The sequence below is a fragment of the Coenobita brevimanus genome, chromosome 26, assembly GCF_032717465.1.
Source record: "Coenobita brevimanus isolate Jiangsu-jjx chromosome 26, ASM3271746v2, whole genome shotgun sequence".
Classification (NCBI taxonomy): Eukaryota; Metazoa; Arthropoda; class Malacostraca; order Decapoda; family Coenobitidae; genus Coenobita; species Coenobita brevimanus.
In genome coordinates, this window is record NC_136979.1 from 31,073,513 (window position 1) to 31,090,253 (window position 16,741).

Below are 16,741 nucleotides of genomic sequence, written 5' to 3' on the forward strand. Positions count from 1 at the left end.
TATCACCAACTCTATTCCTTTTATTCATCAATGACCTTCTAAGCTGTACATCTAACCCTATCCACTCATACGCTGATGACTCCACCCTTCACCTTTCCATTCGATTCCCGCAACGTCCATCTCAGCAGTTACTTCAACAAACAAGGGATGAGGGTATGGCACACCTAATGTCTGACTTGGCTCATATCTCTGACTGGGGTAAAAATAATCTTGCTGTTTTTAATGCATCAAAGACTCAGTTTTTGCACCTATCAACCCGACAAAATCTTCCACAGGTATACCCACTAATGTTTGATAATATTCAGCTTAATCCTGCATCATCCTTGAACATGCTTGGGGTTTCATTTACTCGGGACTTGTCTTGGAATGATCATATTGCATCTCTTGTAAATTCTGCTTCCAAGAGATTGGGTGTGCTAAGCCGACTCCGTTCCTTCTTTACCCCTGCACAATTGTTGACTCTATACAGGGGTTTTATCCGCCCCTGTGTAGAGTACGGCTCTCATGTGTGGGGAGGCTCCCCACATACAGCTCTTCTCAATAGGGTGGAGTCAAAGGCTTTTCGCCTCATTAACTCTCCTCCTCTTACTGACTCCCTTCAACCTTTGTCTCTTCGCTGCACTGTTGCATCTTTATCTCTTTTCTATCGCTACTTCAATGATCACTGCTCCTCTGAACTGTCTGCATGCATTCCTCCACCCCTACGACGAGCACGTAGCACCCGTCTAGCAGCAAACTCTCATCCCTTTTCTGTCCAACTCTCTGATGCAAGAGTTAACCGTTACTCCCAGTCCTTCATTTATGCAACAGATCAACTCTGGAACTGTCTCCCTCTGTATTTCCTATTTCCTATGATCTCCAGTTTTTCAAACGCAGTGTGTCCAGGCATCTGGAAATGATCGGATCTTGAATTTGGCTCTCTCTTATATTTTGTTTTTCTCTTGGAATGAAATAGTTTTGCAGGCTCGTTGCCTTTAGTTCCTTCTTCCTCACAATAAAAAAAAAAAAAAAAAAAATACCCTGCAGCCACAAAAAGAAAGCTTCACCATGAAGCACATCAGGTATTTGTATTATAAACAAGATCTGAAGACCCTAAGGTAACTTCTTGTGAAACATCAACATGGGATCTGAAGAGTAGACAAAGGTGTCGAAGAACACATGTGTCTGCTACTGTTTCTTACAATGACCTTTACCCCACTGGGGAGATTTGTCTTTTTCTTTCTGTTAGCAATGGCCCATGGCAAGACAAAACCTGGGCCCTGCAGATTCCTTGTGCAGTCTCCGGTTCTCCTGGAATCATTGGGAGACTCTAAGGCAAGAATAATTATAATTATAATACCAGCAAATATAATACTCTCCATCGCCGTAGTATGTGAAGACTAATAATTCATCATTCATTCATTGCCAGACGCCATGTATCCCGGACGGGGTGGCCAAGGGCTTAGAGTTAATTGTTTTACAGGGAGGGGCACTAATCCTCCACCAACCCCACTTGACGTAGGGATGCCAACAGCATCTGGTGTTCCCAGGCGGTCACCCATCCAAGTACTAACCAGACCCAACGTTGCTTAACTTCGCTGATCGAACGGGAAGCGGTGTACTCAACGTGGTATAGCCGTTGGCTAATAATAATAATAATAATAATAATAAGAAGAAGAAGAAGAAGAAGAAGAAGAATGTGTGTGTGTGTGTGCGCTCTAGTTTCACAACCTGATTTTAAAGTAAGAAAAGGTAAACCATTGAAACGTGAGACTGTTCATAATTGATCTAAAATTTAAATTCTGTGACAGTGACATTTTATTCATTGCTTCTCATATGGAAGGAAATAATTAATCTAGAAAGCAATATCAAACAAAAGATCAAAACACATCTTGTGATCTATGGCGCACAAGGTAGGGCCCATAAGCCTTGCTCCACCCTTCATGGATGACAGATTACCGCCCACGATGCTCTTAATATTACGAACAGAGGAGGAGGCACCGGAGGAGTTTCAGTCACTCAACTACTGAAGAAACTTGGAATATTTGGGCCTTCAAAGACACTGGATTATTACATTGCTGAATAATGAAGCATATGTATGTTGGTGCTCTTCTGTTATGGAAATGAATCTGAATCGGTAAGTGATCATAAGCTGGGCACTTACTCTATAATATATATATATATATATATATATATATATATATATATATATATATATATATAAATATATATATATATATATATATATATATCGGAACCTCTGTGGTACAATCGTTGAGTGTGCGTTTCGCACGCTGGTGGACGCGGGTTCGTCTCCCACCAGAGATGTAAAAACTTTGGGAAGCGTTCACCAAGCCACTGACTGCTTTGGCGGACATAAGGGGTGCTGTGCTTGAACCAGTGTCGCATACTAGTATGCTTGCACCCAGTTGGCTTAATGCGGGTCTATTACACTTGGTTCACAAACTATACACACATCCAAAGCCACTACAATCACACTCACAAACACTTCTCACCCTACATACAGTCTCTACCAGAGAGCCTAAGCCACTTGGTGAAGATACATTGGCTGTATCGTCCCTGCTTCGGTAAGGATAGGCCAGTTTTACAGTGGACCTCAACGTTGGGCACGGCAAACGGAAATTAACCTCCACAACGAAAATCCGCAATCCAAAATAAATTACCTTCCGCAACGGGAAATCCGCAAACTTCTTGAGATTTGCGATTCCGCAAATGCAAACACAAACCATTTTATCCCTTTAGGTACCACAGCATCAGCTTCATTTTACTCTGGATACCATTAGGTGATGTTATTAAGTTTAGGATGATATTTTTCATAATCAAGGGGTTAAATATCATCTGTAGATACTCATCCACTAGAACTATATCTTTATTTATTCTGACTAACAATAGGTGACTTTATAAAGTTTGGAAACTGTCTGTAGTACTGAAATGGATTTATAAAATTACATTTATAGTAAAACATAAAAATATGCAGTAATCCCCCACATTAAGACAGTTATGTTCCAAACCCTCCAAATGGGAGTAAACTGTAGCACCAGTCGATCAGGGTAGTACTCCCAAGGTGGATGGAAAGCTGATGACAGGGAGAGCTGGAGCTCCCGTTTCTTCAGCCCTCAGGACTAGCTCCTGACCATCCCCCTTTGCTGAACTTTTTCAGTGTTTCAGAAACACAGAGAGTAGGCCAGCATGCTCTCCAGTACAAGTTCCTCTCACTGTCAACACCAAACTACATGCATAGTACACACTACACTTCCTATTCAAAATTAGCAAAATGGCGTCCCAATAACAAGCCTCGCAGTCCCCGGTGGGGTGGGGGGGCCATAAATGCTCCCACCATCTGCCCCTCTCCCGGTGAAAATCCAGCGAGATGCCTGAAACCACTGTCTGACTCACTTCTTCATTTCAACTTTCACAGCCTTTCTCTAACTTTCCCTCTGTTGAGCACCAGCTCTCCTCCTCTAAACCTCATCTTCTCTTCTTAACTGAGACTCAGCTGTCTGAGGCGACTGCTAGCAAACCCTTCTTTGTATCCTCCTACTTTCTCTATACTCATTTCAAAGCGCTGTGCATAGACACGCAACGATATATCTTGCTCTGGTATTTCTGAACTTGAATCTTCCAATTTCTCTACTCACTGGCTTCGGCTTTCCTGTCATTCTCTGACTAAATATATCTTCGCTCTTTACTTATCCTTTAATTCTACTCTATGAAAAATTCTTCGACTATCTTACTTCTACAATGGAACACATTTTATCCATTTCTCCTTTCTCTGAAATCTCCATTCTAGGAGATTTAGATGTTCACTGCCACCTTTGGTTCTGCTCTCCACCTGGTGAACATGCCTACATCTTCTCTATCCTTAATGACCTAGAGCAGCTTGTACAGCACCCTACTTGGATAGTTCCAACATATTTGACCTCTTCTTTGCAACTAATCCTTCTGCTTAGGCTGTTAATCTCCTCCGATCACAACCTTATCACTCTAATCTGTCCTATCGCTCTGGTACAGCTTGTGGATCCTCCAAGGAAATGTCAGTTGTGGCACTTTGGAGCCGCTAATTGAGAGGCCCTCAGGCAGTACTTCATTCATTTTCCCTGGAATGATTATTGCTTCCAAGGCCGAGAGCCATCTGAGTGTGCCTTGCACATTATGGAGGTTATTCTCTCGGGCACGGAAGCCTACATTCCTTTCTCATATCCTTTGACTAATGCAAAAAAAAATTGATTTATTCACGCTTGTTCTAATGCTGTCCACAACAAGAAGGCCTACAAAAGGTACCGGAGCCAACCCACTCCTGAATCTCATCTCTTTTATGCTTCTGCCCGGAATCGTGCTAAATCTGTTCTTCGCTCTGCTAAAAATAATTTCATTCTTACTAAATGCTCGGAACTCTCCAACTCGAATTCTACCCACTCCTTCTGGCACATGCAAAAATTTTTTCCTATGAACTTTACCCCATCATCTTTCCCTCCCCCTTTCCATCCTAATGGCTGTATAACTCTTTCTTCTACTGTTAAAGCAGAACTCTTCGATCATACTTTCTCCAATTCCACCTTAGACGATTCTGGTGCTGTTCCTCCATCACCTTCCCCTTCTGACTTCCTCATGGCTGACAGTAAAATTTCTTCAGCTGATGTATTCTCTGCCATCACTAGTCTCAATACTAACAAGGCTTATGGGCATGATGGGTCCCTCCTGTTGTCCTCAAGAGCTGTGCTTCTGTGCTTACACCCTGCCTAGGTAAACTCTTTCGCCTTTGTCCATCAACTTGAATTTTTTCTTCTTGCTGGAAGTTTGCTCTTTTTCCTAAAGATGGATGACCATTTCCAACCCTCTATCTATCACCCAAATGCTTTAACATCCTGTCTTTCAATAGTTTTTGAGTAGACTCAAAAACTATTGAAAGGCAGGATTTTAAAACATCTTTCCTGTCACAACCTTCTTTCTGATCGTCAGTATGGGTTCCGTCAGGGACACTCCACTAGCGATCTTCTCACCTACAGTTCATACTCCTGGTCGTCGTCCTCTCAGGGCTTTGGCGAAAGCTTTGCCATTGCACCTGACATCTCAAATGCTTTTGATCGAATCTGGCATAAATCTTTAATGTCTAAACTGCCCACTTACGGTTTCTATCCTTCAATCTGTGCTTTTTTTTTTTCTAGCGTCCTTTCTTGTCGTTCTAGAGCTGCTGCTGTAGATGGCCACTATTCTTCCCCTAGAGCTATAAATAGCGGTGTTCCTTAGGGCTGTATCCTATCACCAAGTCTCTCTTTGGTCATCAATGACCTACTAAGCAGTACAACTAACCCCCTCCACTCATGTGCTGATGACTTCACCCTTCACCTTTCCATTCGTTTCCCACAGAGTCCATCTCAGCAGTTACTTCAGCAAACAAGGGATGAGGCTATGGCACACCTAATGTCTAACTTGGCCCATATCTTTGACTGAAGTAAAAGCAATCTTGTAGTTTTTAAAGCATCCGAAACTCAGTTCTTACATCTGTCAACCCGACAGAATCTTCCACTGGAGTACCCTCTAATTTTCAACAAAATCCATCTTAGTCCTGTATCATCCTTTAAACATACCTGGGGTTTCATTTTCTCAGGATTTATCTTGGAAAGGACATAATATCCCTCTCGTAAAATCTGCTTCCAAGAGATTAGGTGTGCTAAGCCGACTCCATGCCTTCTTTATCCCTGCACAATTGTTGACTTTATACACGGGTTATATTCGCCCCTGTGTAGAGTACAACTCTCATGTGTCGGGAGGCTCCACATACAGCTCTTCTTAACAAGGTGGAGTCAAAAGTTTTTCGTCTCATCAACCCTCCTCCTCTTACTGGCTCCCTTCAACCTCTGTATCTTTGGTGTACTGTTGCATCTTTATCTCTTTTCTATCGCTACTTCAATGGTCACTGCTCGTCTGAACTGTCTGCTTGCATCCCTCCTCTACTATGGCAGGCGTGTATCACCCGTCTAGCAACAAACTCTCATCCATTTTCTGTCCAACACTCTAATGCAAGAGTTAACCATTACTCTTAGTCTTTCATGTATGCAACAGGTCAACTCTGAAACTGTCTCCCGCTGTCTGTATTTCCTACAGCCTTCGTTCTCCAGTCTTTCAAATGCAGTGTGCCCAGGCGTCTCAAAATGAGCGGATGTTGAATTTGACTCTCTTGTCTTGTTTTTGCTTTAGCTTTCTTTTCTTGGAGGGAACAATTTGCAGGCTGTTAGCATTTTGTTCTTTCTTTCTTGCATTAAAAAAAAAAATCGCAAATTCTTGAGATTCGCTAATTCATGACGCCTTCCTGAAAAAGACATTTACCGGTAATTGCGAAGCCTTTGAACCACTGATACTTTTATGCAGTACTCATATCTTGTTAAATCTGTTTCCCCTTTGTCAACTGCGCCAACTCTTGTGTGGTTTATCTGCGTAATGGTGGAAGGGACTGTCCTAAATGTTTGACTAAACCTAACCTAATTTAACTGTGCCTAATAACCTAACAAAACTTAACCTACCCTACAGTTGGGAACTGGAAAACAACATCTACCTTTGAGTATACAGTAAGTTTCTTCTCTTGTGTCGGAAACAAACACTCGTAGGTATGGCTTAACGGCTTAATCCCTCAATGGCCGAGGCTTCAGAAATTTGTGTGCTCCCTGGCTTGCCTCTGAACGATTTTTTAAGAGATCTAAAATCAATTTATTTTCCTTAAAGATGTGAAGAGAATAGTCTGGTGCGCCTAGCAATGCGTTTTGTAGCTTCCTAAACCCATCCTGTGATTCGCTATGATTCGTGGAAAAATTCATAAAAGTACGCTGCATGTGCCATATGGCCGAAAAAATCTGAGACCTAACTGCTTGGGATGATATCACCGTAGAAACATACCATTGACCTTCGTTCCCTTCCCATAATTGTTCAGTTGTTTATAGCTCACGTTAACATCACTGACACCGGGTTGTTCAGCGCCGGGGGTTATGAAGGGGTTAATGGAATTCATTACTGTTTGCATCAACACTCTCCCTTTCACATATACACACAATAAAGAACAAAAGAGAGAACACTAAATGTACGTTTTCCCATACCAAATAAATTCATATTCCTCCAGTTGTTCTGTATTTATCCGATTTTTTTTTTTTTAGGAAGAACTCGCTAATTAGTAGTCGTTAATTATGAGCTGATAATTATGGAGTTCTGCAGTATTCTAAATACTATTACACTAGTGTATTAGACTGTTTTTACTACCAAACATGGGTAAATCATTCACTTTTGTAGATAAATGAGTTTTTATTACACCTCACAGCTCGCACTTGACGATTTGACACTGGTCCACCTCTGTTCCTCAGCTCTAACCTCTTCAGTCATCACTCCTCAGTCACACTCAGACTCCTCCAACCACTCACACAACTCCATCTTGACCAGGTCCATGTTGCCCATCATAAAAACAAACTGCTCAAAGTTCTCAGAGGTCAGGGTGGTTTGCGGGCAGTTTTGCGTTTGTGAAGGTACTTCCACAAAAGAAAAATCCGCAAATTTGCATAAAATTTGTCGCAAACGCACATCCGCAAACAAAGTCACGCTTCTGCAGTTGCGGAATTTGCGGTTTGCGGAGGTGATGGCGGAAGTGCCCAGCTCTGATATATATATATATATATATATATATATATATATATATATATATATATATATATATATATATATATATATATATATATATATATATATATATATGAACTGTTAAATAATTAACATTTCCCTTTAAATGCATGATCATCATGAACCGAACATATCTTTTGCTGGTGTAACATTCAGCACTATAATTACTGGATATACCAAGTTAACCTTAACTCCTCATGCAGTTTAACCATTAGTCCACACCTACCACCTGCATCCTTCACACCATCACATTTCTTTCCGCTTCACTTCTACATTTCCGCACCTCTTTCCAGAATAACTTCCTGTTTTCAGAGTAGTTCGCATTCATTTTTCCTCCCAGATCATCATTTACCTCCTTCTTTTTCCTCTTCACTAGTCTCTTTACGTGCTTCTTGCTCTCGATATATTCAGTAATTTATTTCAACTGAACCCCTATCCTGTAACCACTTTAGCCACCTCTTCCTTTTTTCCTCCACTGCTCTCTCAACCTCCTCATCCCACCAAGCTGTACCCTTCTTTTTTGTTGATACTCTTGCAACACCACACACCACTTTGGCATTCCTAGCTAAGCAATCTCTATATGCATCCCACAGGCTGTCCAGATCCAATTTATTCCAGTTCACTTATTCTAACTCGTCCTCTACTTTGGTCCTGTAATCATCTGCCATTTCTTTGATCCTCAGCTTCTCAACTTTCAGTCTTTCTCCCTGACTGCTCCTCTTTCTTTTCATCTACTGTACCTCACTCCTCTCAGCTTGATCTTGCATACCACGATCATATGATCTGACAGACCTCCATATCGTCCTCTCTCAGCCCTCGTATGATCAGCAACCATTCCCATCATCGACCTCTCTAAGAGCATGTAATCAATCAGGCTTCTTTCCACACGATTCCCGTTTCCTCTATACCATGTATATTTATGTGCATCTTTGTGTTTGAAATACGTATTACAAATGCACAACCTCCTCTCCTGACACATATCCTTTAGTCTATTCCCATTATCATTTTCTCCTGGTACTCCTTAAGAACCCATGGCAGTCGTTTAAGAAAATAAATTTACAGTAGGAAAATTGGAGAGCAAATGATCTCATTTGTGCTAGGTAGATTTAAATGCTCATTCTATGAAAGATATTGCTTGTAACACTAACATTTAATCCCTGAAACATTTTATCATAAAAATTATACAATCTCTAGGATATCCCCGGCAATCATGTAGTTTATGGTCATATGCTTAAACAAAAATGTTATGCCACAACAGCAGACTCCATCACTGTGGCTTAGGATTTGACTAGAAATCTTGACAGTTCCATAACAGCAACTTCATAATTCAGCTACAATTCACATTCTTTGTGTTTTCGAAACTGTGAAGAACTTGCTTTTCATCCCTATATCTTCATGCATTTAAAAAATGTATTTTTCGTACTTGTTTCACTGATTTTTAAAAGTGTACATATTAGAAAGTTATGATGGTTTTGTAAGTTACTCAACTCAGAAGAGCATCATAGTAGTGAAGAAGCTAATGAATCTCTAAATAACCCCTGCGCTCTCTAAATGTCTTTTCTGATCTGAATAACATCGCCTGGAGATAATTACAAAAAAAGAATTCACAGAGCGCAAAAACAGCTGTTTGCAATCCGTGGAGGCTGAATTTTTGCCCTTGCCCCGAGTCCTTCCTCTAACCAATTGTTATCAAACTTGAAAGATTTCAACTTTGCATGGCCCTCAGTCCTTCATTTATTTTGCTCTAAATTGGATTTTTAAATAATTTAGATGGCCTTGTCCTATGGCCTTGGCCTTTGACATATTGTTCTCGAAATACTGTCAATCATTTTTGCTTGACCTTAACCACTTTCAATTAATTTTATTAGAGTTGAATAATATATTTTTGAGGTAAGGAGCTCATTACTGAACCTTAACCCCTGCATCAAGTCTTATCAAAATCGGATCGAAATCTTAAAAACTGACTTTTTCCCGAACTATATCTCATAATATCTTGTGGAATATCTGTCGCCGTACCCAGTAGTGAATAAAACTCCTTTGTAAAAAAAAAAAAAAAATGATCAATTTTGCCATTTTAGAGCTACGCCGTTTGATGAACGATAAAGAAGAAGAAGAAGAAGAAGAAGAAGAGGAGGAGGAGGAGGAGGAGGAGGAGGAGGAGGAGGAGGAGGAGGAAGAGGAGGAGGAAAAGAAGGGGAAGAAGGAAGAGGAGGAGGAGGAGGAGGAGGTGGAGACGAAGAAAAAGAAGAAGAAAATAAGCAATGGGCGAAGAAATTGTGTTTATTACCGATTGTGTTTAAAAGTTTTAACGTTTTGTTTTGGGGACTGTTTTGGTTACAGAAGAGCTTGGGGATCATGCTTAGATGTTTATGCAAATATAAAGCCTGTTTGGGGGGTCAAGGTTAGATGTTTATAAAGATGTAAAACATCTTTGTTAGGGAGTTATGAAGGATTTGTTTGTTAACACTAAAGGGGCGCGTCATGGCCATGTATGAGTAACCAACCTGAAGTTTTGTATTGACCCATCTTTGAGGTAGGACTGAGAACAGCCGACCTTGTGAAAACAGCCTAGGGGTGACACTGGGCAAGACACACATAGTAAACTCTCTACCTATGTCTTAAAGACTGCATGAAAAGGAAGAATTCAGCTTCACTCCGTAGGTGTAAAACCTTAAGCACCTCAATAAACCGTACAGTGGAAATAAGGAGTTTTTATGAGATCACCTGAAATCCTGAGAGTAACTCTGCGAGCCCACATCTCACATTTTGGTGGCAGCGAGGTCAAGAACATGCCTTATTTCAAGCCTGTTTACCGTCGAATCCAGCAGCCTATATACCAGCCGTCTGCCATCTGTCACCAACAAAGTCTGACATCAATAAGCCTACGCGTCATCTAAATCAGCTTGTCAATAAGTCTATCTGCTACCAAGCCCGTCAGTAAGACTGCCTGCCATTAAATCAGTCTGCTGCAAGCTGTCTGTCGTTATCCGTCGCCAACTAAGCCTGCCTGTCTTCCAAATCAGCGTGTTAATAAGTGCATATGTTGCCCAAATCGTCAGGAAGACTGCCTGCTGCTAAAACTGTCTGCCTTCGCCACCCCTGCTGTCAGCTGCAAGCCACCTGTCATTAAATTGTCCCGGCCAACGATCCTGCTGATTGCCAAACCATCAGTCATCCGGTGACCTGAAACGTGCCTCTTCACCCCCCACCAGCTATCAGTAGCAGCTATCTCCACGCCCTCCAGATGTCATATAAATAGGTGGGATTAAGAGCCATTCAGTAAAAAAGTTCCTTCTGTTATCTCCGGACCAATAATCTTAGTACATTATATTCTTTTCTTTCTTCTCAGACACCATTTAATTACTGAACTAAAAACAACTACTCTATTCTTTTATTACTATTTTCATCCACATGGACACTCTATTTGTAAATATCATATATATATATATATATATGGACACTCTATTTTAAATATCATATATATATATATATATATATATATATATATATATATATATATATATATATATATATATATATATATATATCCCCTTTTTTGTTAACTGTTACTGTGCAAAAAAAGTCGCAAGAACTGCACGGTCAGGGTTTATATATATATATATATATATATATATATATATATATTACAAGTAAAGTCTGGCACATCTAAATTACCACGAGTTTCAATCGATTGATAATGATCAATTAATTTTATAAAATATATGTTAAGTTATGACAGCTTCAAGCTCCAACCCTCTATATTATTAGTGGTAGTTTCCTCGTGGGATCTCATTAGGTGTTTCCAGTTTCAAGAGGATCTGACATCAGTTTTCTGGGCCACGTAGAAGGAGTGCCGTAGCAGCTTTTTTTTTTTTCTTTTTCTTTAATAATTTCTTTTCCCCACTTTCCCTTGCCTCTTATCTCCGTCCGTCCAAGCCCTCCTCCTCCTCCCCGGAATAATGTCTCCTTAAGAGGGCCATTATCGTCGCAGGGTAAAGAGCCTCCCTTAACCCTCACATTATTATAAGATATGATAATAACAAATTACTGTAATAGTGACTACAAAGATAAAAATATTATTAACTAGAAGCTATTGAGATAAGATTATTGCTAAAGTAACAACAACAACAACAATAACAACAACTACTACTACTACTACTTCTACTACTACTACTACTACTGCTACTACTACTACCACAGCACTGCTGCTGCTGCTGCTGCTGCTGCTGCTACTACTACTACTACTACTACTACTACTACTACTACTACTACTGCTGCTGCTGCTGCTGCTGCTGCTGCTAACACAACCACCACTACTGCTACTGCAAATTACACCAGCAGCAGCAGCAGCAGCAGTAGTCGTAGTAGTAGTAGTATAATTAATAATAATAATAATAATAATAATAATAATAATAATAATAATAATAATAATAATAATAATAATGAGCAAAAAGGGAAATATCTCAGAGAGAGCAACACCCAAGTCCACTAGTTGTTCAAAGCTCTGAACTTTAGACTTACCCTGTGACCGTGATCGTTGATTGACTACTCTCAAAATTGAATGAGGTCCTTCATGCCTGACCATCAACCCTTTCGCCAGGTTGTTTAAATCGGAATAAAACTGAGTTAACCCACCCCCGTCACCTTAACCCTGAACCTTTATCTCTGACCTTAACCACTGACTGTTCTCAATATCGAATGCCTTTATCGTAGCCTTTCCCTGAAGTATTCATTTTTTTTTTTTTTCTAATTCGGATTAAAACTGACTAAGTCGACATTGTCATGTGAACTTGACCTTTGATCTGTTCTTCTATAATAGGTCAGTAGGTCAAACATTTGGCTGATCCTCAACCGTTTCACCACGTTTGGTCGAATTCAGGTAGAAACTGCTCTATTTTGTTCTTACATAGGCACACGGATCGAGCTCAGATCTCGCCCTCTGGCCTTGACCTTTGGCTGATTATATTCAAATTCCAAATCCTTTGCTTTCGCATTTCCCCCAATCCTTCCACAAAGGTTTGCCTTAAAAAAAAAATGTTTAGGTTGACTTGGCTGGTTTAAACTTCTGTCAAACTCCTTGACCTATTGTTCCATTTGTAATAGGTCATTCACTTGGCTAACCGTCAACCCTTTCAAAAATTGGTAAGTATCCAACAAAAACAGTTTGAATTATTTTGCTCTCTCTCTCTCTCTCTCTCTCTCTCTCTCTCTCTCTCTCTCTCTCTCTCTCTCTCTCTCTCTCTCACACACACACACACACACACACACACGTCAGGCAAAACATAACCGCTTTTGCGTGACTCTTTCCCATGGCGGATAGAGGTCTAGGGTCGGTGGTGAGCATACAATAGTCCGCCTGGATTAGCACCTATGAGGATTTTTTTTTTCATCTAAGTCCTTCCATGGAGCAGGGTAATCTACTACGGAAGATATGGACTACGGTAACCTAGCCTCGGGTCCTCGTACAGTACCTAAAGGGAAACATAGAACTGGCTGTTTCCGTTCTGCATAATAATAATAATAATAATAATAATAATAATAATAACAACAACAATAATAACAATATTAACAACAACAATGATAATAATAATAATACAGTCGCGGCGCACGACTCTGAGGTTGTCATTATTATGCCCTGGCAACCAACTCGTCAACAGTATGTCCAATTTCGTATATAATATGATACACGCGTGATTCGTGTACAATATGTTCATGTTTAATAATATTTGTGTATAATAGTAAGATTCATGTATAGCCTATGTTCGTGTATAATAATATGATTCGCGTAAAATATGATACGAAACCGGACGCAGTGTTGCCAAGTAGGTTGCCGGTATTCGATAATGACGACCTCAGAGTCGTGCGCTGTGACTATACCACTACTGCTGCTACTAATAATTATAATACTAATACTAATACTAATACTAATACTAATAATAAAAGTAATAATAATAATAATAACAATATTACTACCACTGCTACTACTACTGCTGCTACTACTACTACTACTAATAATAATAATAATAATTATAATAACTAGAATTCTGAAATTACCGAAGCAATGGTCGAAGAACTCCACATTCCGGATGAAAATACTTTAGTTATCACTGTAGACCTAGTATTAAGGGACTTTTGGTATAACTAATATTTTTTACGGATTTTGACCTGCGGCCTTGAGATCAAGGTCAAGGTCATTCATACAATGAAGATCATGTTCACTTATGACCCACTACATTTCCACCGAGTTAGGTCAAAATCGGCCAAATACTTTCCGATTTAGCACTTTCAGGCATGAGCCGGCCATTTTGATTTTCCTCTGTTTCAAAAAGTATTTGTTGAATCTCAATATCATTACCCACCTGCACTAGTATATGTTGACGACTACATACCGGAACATTTCATAAGCAATCGATTCAGTAGTTTTTGCTGCACAGAGAGCAAATACAGAAAAAAAAAAAAAAAAAAAAAAAAAAATAGAGGCGCTAGCGCGGGGCTAGTGGTAGGGGGCAAAAAAAAAAAAAAAAGTGCCAAAAGAAGCCTGCTACCAAGATACATCACTCCTGAAAGTTTCAAGTCTTAATCTCGATTGCTCTTGGAATTCCAGCCTTCTAGATCTTGTCCTCTCCTCTCCAGCTCCCCCCCAAAAAAAAAAGAGAATATCTATAATATCATAAGAACTGAACAGAATATGGAGTTCTTAATAATAACAATCATCATCATCATCATCCGAATCTTCTTTCCCACCCTAGGCCAGGGTGAGGAGTTGCAACGTCCAGACAGCCTAAGTTCACCCAGTTCCATGGGCCACGCTTCCATTCACTTATCTTTCAAGCCCACGGAATCCTGGCTTCATCAGGTTGGCCAAAAAAAAATTAACGTTCTGTAGCTTCACATATACCTATCTGATAGAGTCAGTCTGAATGCTCTATCGTTAAAAAAGCATGCCAAACACCTGGTTATGCACTTCTCCGCACAAAATTCATCCAGTCAGCTCGGCCTCTTGTCAGTCACTTAGCCTCGCTCAAGGTCTAAAGAATACAACAGATCATACCGCGACCGGACGAAAACGCGTCTTCGCGCATGACGTCACGCAGCCAGCAGTGGTGCTGGCTTGCTCAGTTCTCTTAAGGTCATCGTGCTGTTCACAACTATTCAATGCCTACTAACTGTGCAGTATTCGGGTGTTATGAAGACTCTGGAATGAAGGTTAATGGTATCAGCTTCTTATGATTACCAAGAAATGAAGAAGTTCGTCATAATGGGACACATTTGGGTAAAAGACATCTTTAACCCAGGTACAGCGCGAGTATGCCGTCGTCATTTTGAGCAAAGAGCATGTAAAAGGTCACTCAAATACGAACTGCTGGACATACCAATACCTCTAAATCGAAGAAGACTAGAGGATGTTGCACTTCCAACACTAATTTTACCAAATTCTAAAGGCAAGGATGTGACTCACGACTGAAAAAAAAAAAAAACAAAAAACAAAGGGATATTTTTTAATAAGGTAGTTTCCAACAGTTACCCATGAAAATATCAAATGGGTGGACATATTCACTAAATTTTTCTTTAAATAACTCTTCAAGTCTGTCTATCCATTCATCTTTCTATTTATCTATCTATCAATCCCTCTATCTAATATGTACTGATTTTATATTGCATGAGTTTCGGAGGAAATCTCTCTCTCTCTCTCTCTCTCTCTCTCTCTCTCTCTCTCTCTCTCTCTCATTATACATTGACATGTATACAATGCTATGCAGACATATGTAGGTATGCAATACAAAAAATTCGTGTGCATAATGGGGGCTAATAAATATCCACAATTTTTCTTGCAAGAACTATTCTATACAAACCTTTCTATCTACCTGTCTATCTGTCTAATATATACTGATTTTATACTGTATATAAATAGTGAGAGAGAGATATATATACTGATTTTATACTGTATATAAATAGTGAGAGAGAGAGAGAGAGACAGACAGAGAGAGAGAGAGAGAGAGAGACTGAACAGGCCTAGATATACGGCAGTGTCAAAGGACACTGGGGAATTGCATCAGGTCAGAAGGAACACCTCACATACTCTCTCTCTCTCTCTCTCTCTCTCTCTCTCTCTCTCTCTCTAATTTTAGAGAGAGACACACACACACACACACACACACACACACACACACACACACACACACACACACACACACAGAGAATCGGTAGAGAGGGGGCCTGCAGTCCTAACGGATCCAGATTCAAATCCCGGCTGGAACAGGGAACAGTTTAAGGATTCGAATTTCCTAAAAAGCAGACTTTTCTGATCTACCAGATGACCTGGCAATATGTCCTAAATAAAAGCACCCCCGCTAATACCAGTACACCAGTCCTGTATGAGACAGCCCTAGCAGGTATTCAATATGGATGGTGGGTGTTAGTGCCGAAATGGTGACATGTGGAGATGTAGGAGGACTACTGGGCCACACGGACTTGGGAATAGGCCCCGAAGCCTTTGTCCAGAGTCGGACACGTAAAATATATATATATATATATATATATATATATATATATATATATATATATATATATATATATAGAGAGAGAGAGAGAGAGAGAGAGAGAGAGAGAGAGAGAGAGAGAGAGAGAATATACAGCAAATTCAGTACGGTACATTAGACAGACAGAGAGATAAACGGAGTAATAAATAGATACATACATAAGTTTGTATAGAAAATTTATTGCACGAAATATAGAATTTTTTCTATTGTATATCCATATGTAGCAACATAATATTACATACATGTAAATATATACTTAGAGAGAGAGAGAGAGAGAGAGAGAGAGAGAGAGATCCTTCTTCTTTGGTACCCTTGTCTTATTTTAGTTGATTAGACACACCTTGTTATCTTTGTCGTGCTCTAGTAGTTTAGCTACACTTTGTGTAAGTTCCCTCAATATGAGTTCTTGAGGGCAGATGGTGAAAGAGATAATGACAGCAACTGGGTAGAATTTATAAGCAGGCAGGCAGGAAAATTAATAGTACCAAGTGATTAGTTTCAGAAACAATTGAGAGTGATGGAAAATCTGTTTCAGTGTTGCC

At 39.9% G+C, this 16,741-nt stretch overlaps 1 non-coding gene across 1 annotated transcript; it reads right to left on the minus strand.

Annotated features, from left to right (window-relative positions):
• Positions 1–1,504: 1,504 nt before the first annotated feature.
• Positions 1,505–1,623, minus strand: LOC145394245 (5S ribosomal RNA). Its single transcript, XR_013896343.1, has one exon. It is a non-coding gene; the product is annotated as a 5S ribosomal RNA (ribosomal RNA).
• Between the last annotated feature and the right edge of the window lie 15,118 nt (positions 1,624–16,741).